Below are 4697 nucleotides of genomic sequence, written 5' to 3' on the forward strand. Positions count from 1 at the left end.
CTACAGCTCGGCATTCAACACCATAGTACCCTCCAAGCTCGAGACCCTGGGTCTCGACCCCGCCCTGTGCAACTGGGTACTGGACTTCCTGACGGGCCGCCCCCAGGTGGTGAGGGTAGGTAAAAACATCTCCTCCCCTCTGATCCTCAACACTGGGGCCCCACAATGGTGCGTTCTGAGCCCTCCTGTACTCCTTGTTCACCCACGACTGCGTGGCCACGCACGCCTCCAACTCAATCATCAAGTTTGCGGACGACACAACAGTGGTAGGCTTGATTACCAACAACGACGAGACGGCCTACAGGGAGGAGGTGAGGGCCCTCGGAGTGTGGTGTCAGGAAAATAACCTCACACTCAACGTCAACAAAACTAAGGAGACGATTGTGGACTTCAGGAAACAGCAGAGGGAACACCCCCCTATCCACATCGATGGAACAGTAGTGGAGAGGGTAGCAAGTTTTAAGTTCCTCGGCATATACATCACAGACAAACTGAATTGGTCCACTCACACAGACAGCATCGTGAAGAAGGCGCAGCAGCGCCTCTTCATCCTCAGGAGGCTGAAGAAATTTGGCTTGTCACCAAAAGCACTCACAAACTTCTACAGATGCACAATCGAGAGCATCCTGGCGGGCTGTATCACCGCCTGGTACGGCAACTGCTCCGCCCTCAACCGTAAGGCTCTCCAGAGGGTAGTGAGGTCTGCACAACGCATCACCAGGGGCAAACCACCTGCCCTCCAGGACACCTACACCACCCGATGTTACAGGAAGGCCATAAAGATCATCAAGGACATCAACCACCCGAGCCACTGCCTGTTCACCCCGCTATCATCCAGAAGGCGAGGTCAGTACAGGTGCATCAAAGCTGGGACCGAGAGACTGAAAAACAGCTTCTATCTCAAGGCCATCAGACTGTTAAACAGCCACCACTAACATTGAGTGGCCACTGCCAACACACTGACACTGACTCAGCTCCAGCCAACTCCAGCCACTTTAATAATGGGAATGATGTAAATATATCACTAGCCACTTTAAACAATGCTACCTTATATAATGTTACTTACCCTACATTATTCATCTCATATGCATACGTATGTACTGTACTCTATATCATTGACTGCATCCTTATGTAATACATGTATCACTAGCCACTTGTACTATGCCACTTTTTTTACATACTCATCTTATATGTATATACTGTACTCGATACCATCTACTGTATCTTGCCTATGCTGCTCTGTACCATCACTCATTCATATATCCTTGTGTACATATTCTTTATCCCCTTACACTGTATAAGCACTGTATAAGACAGTAGTTTAGGAATTGTTAGTTAGATTACTTGTTGGTTATTACTGCATTGTCGGAACTAGAAGCACAAGCATTTCGCTACACTCGCATTAAACATCTGCTAACCATGTGTATGTGACAAATAAAATTGGATTTGATTTAATTCGCTGGTCTCGTGTGTGTGTGTGTGTGTGTGTGTGTGTGTGTGTGTGTGTGTGTGTGTGTGTGTGTGTGTGTGTGTGTGAGGCATGGCCATGCGGTATCACTTAGGGGAGGCTGTGTGTTTGTGTGATAGTCATCAGACTGTTCTGCTCACCGCTGCAGCTCGTGCTCTCCCATGCTCTTATTATTACCAGAAAAGAAACCAACGTCAAAAGCCTCCAGGACACACACACACTCCGCAATGTCTACTACTGCCCATTCACTTCCTCACTGACTTCCTCTCATTTATACTGTAAAACAGTACTGGTCTATCAGTGCCAGTTCAACAAAACTAAGCCTTTGATTACTTTTATAAAGTGGACACAAGTGTAATTTTATAAAAGCAAAATGTACACTAGACCTACTTGCTACTTCCCCCATATACAGTAAAGCTGTTTTCACATTATGCCAAGTTGGCTGATACTTAAACACACTCCAGCAGTGTCCCTTAATTTATTAATAACAATAATGCTTTTAACTACCCAATGTAATGTATACAAAAGTAAATGTTGCTACATTCACTTCTGTTTTGATTTGAATGCATAGCTTTGACTACTCAAATAGTCAAGGTTATCTTTATAGGATATGTTTTAAGTAGCCAATTAATGTTTTATTTAAGAAATCGCAACAGTCAAATTAATCGAATTAATGACAATACCCAGAAACAGACAAGGAAACAGTCTTTCTATTTTGACCAGTGGCATTCCTTTAGTCAGCAGGAGCCAAACATAAATGGAAAATTAGATTAGGCCTGCACACGAGTACAATAGGTCTATATAAATCTGATTGAAATACAGAATTTTAAAAAGCAATTTTATTTTAATGCACACTTCTTTTCTTCTCAGTGTATCTGGTCAGTGTATGAAAAGTAAAGTCCCCCATAAATGTTAAATGGAAGAGAGGAAAGGGATATTGCTGAGTTTTACAAAAATGTAAATATGCATGAAGGCAGATGCAAGTCATTTGACAAGATGGGGTAACTGCATCCCGATATGGCAACCGGAGTATGGACAAGTGGGTGTGTTGAAAGGAAAGTAGTAGTGGGCGTGTGTCCCTTCTCACCTCACTTGCTCACATCGTATATAGACTTGTTTTTATACTGTATTATTGACTGTATGATTGTTTTACTCCATGTGTAACTCTGTGTTGTTGTATGTGTCGAACTGCTTTGCTTTATTGTGGCCAGGTCTCAGTTGAACTGGTTCTCAACTTGCCTACCTGGTTAAATAAAGGTGGGGGGAAAAACATGCAGCTGATGGCAATTGTGATCATAGTCACAGTTCTAACTTCCAATTTCATTAACTAAACATGGCCATTAATAGTCCGGGTCTGGACCCTGGGTCTGGACCCCGCCCTGTGCAACTGGGTACTGGACTTCCTGACGGGCTGCCCCCAGGTGGTGAGGGTAGGCAACAACATTTCCACCCCGCTGATCCTCAACACTGGGGCCCCACAAGGGTGCGTTCTGAGCCCTCTCCTGTACTCCTTGTTCACCCACGACTGCGTGGCCACGCACGCCTCCAACTCAATCATCAAGTTTGCGGACGACACAACAGTGGTAGGCTTGATTACCAACAACGGCGAGACGGCCTACAGGGAGGAGGTGAGGGCCCTCGGAGTGTGGTGTCAGGAAAATAACCTCACACTCAACGTCAACAAAACTAAGGAGATGATTGTGGACTTCAGGAAACAGCAGAGGGAACACCCCCCTATCCACATTGATGGGACAGTAGTGGAGAGGGTAGTAAAGTTTCAAGTTCCTCGGCGTACACATCACAGACAAACTGAATTGGTCCACCCACACAGACAGCATCGTGAAGAAGGCGCAGCAGCGCCTCTTCAACCTCAGTAGGCTGAAGAAATTTGGCTTGTCACCAAAAGCACTCACAAACTTCTACAGATGCACAATCGAGAGCATCCTGTCGGGCTGTATCACTGCCTGGTACAGCAACTGCTCCGCCCACAACCGTAAGGCTCTCCAGAGGGTAGTGAGGTCTGCACAACGCATCACCGGGGGCAAGCTACCTGCCCTCCAGGACACCTACACCACCCGATGTCACAGGAAGGCCAAAAAGAGAATCAAGGACAACAACCACCTGAGCCACTGCCTGTTCACCGCGCTATCATCCAGAAGGCGAGGTCAGTAAAGGTGCATCAAAGCTGGGACTGAGAGACTGAAAAACAGCTTCTATCTCAAGGCCATCAGACTGTCAAATAGCCACCAGTAGCATGTTAGAGGCTGCTGCCCTATATACAGGGACATAGACTTGAAATCACTGGCCACTTTAATAATTGGAACACTAGTCACTCTAATAATGTTTACATATTTTGCACTACTCATCTCTTATATACTGTATTCTATTCTATTCTACTGTATTTTAGTCTATGCCGCTTCAACATTGCTCGTCCAAATATTGATATATTCCTAATTCTATTCCTTTACTTTAAATTTGTATGTATTGTGTGTATTGTTGTGAAATTGTTAGATATTACTTATTAGATATTACTGCAGTGTTGGAGCTACAAACAAACACAAGCATTTCGCAACACCCGCAATAACATCTGCTAAACATGTGTATGTGACAGTATTTCATCTGCTCGTGTAACAGTTAGGATATTAGGACAATTCAGAGTACAAGGCATTTTTCATCCCTCGATTGAGGAACGTTTGTCAATCAATCATCATGTCCCTCTCAGTTAATGTAGTGAGGGGCGACCTGGCCGGGGACTCCAACCAGGCTTACTGCTGAACGTGATTCGTCACTTCCGTCTTCTTTGCGCTTAAGCCCTTGAAATTGTAACCTCTGCCAGAAGAAATGTGGTTAAAGTTGCGTTATTTTAGACACAACAAGTTTAGACAAATTTCAGCATCTTTCTCACTGGCTAGGTAGCTTGCTCTTAAATAACAGCTTCTTGTTATTTTGGACATGTAGCAAGCCTGCAAACTGCCATTAGTTTTCTCTAGCTTCAGGGTTCGCTTTGCTCTCGATTTCCAAAACGCCCAACCACTGAATTCATGCACCAGCTGTACAGGGGGCAACTTGCCAGGGTTCTGCTTTGAAATCCCTGCCCATCGGCTCTTCCCATCCAAGCTACTGACTGTGTGGGGAAGGGGTCATATTATTGTGTCAATACCACCACCAAGGAAAATGTATCAGTCTATATCAGAAGTAATATGCATAGCCTAAACAGTGCTGTGGGTAG

The sequence above is a fragment of the Oncorhynchus gorbuscha genome, linkage group LG14, assembly GCF_021184085.1.
Source record: "Oncorhynchus gorbuscha isolate QuinsamMale2020 ecotype Even-year linkage group LG14, OgorEven_v1.0, whole genome shotgun sequence".
NCBI classification, from domain to species: domain Eukaryota; kingdom Metazoa; phylum Chordata; class Actinopteri; order Salmoniformes; family Salmonidae; genus Oncorhynchus; species Oncorhynchus gorbuscha.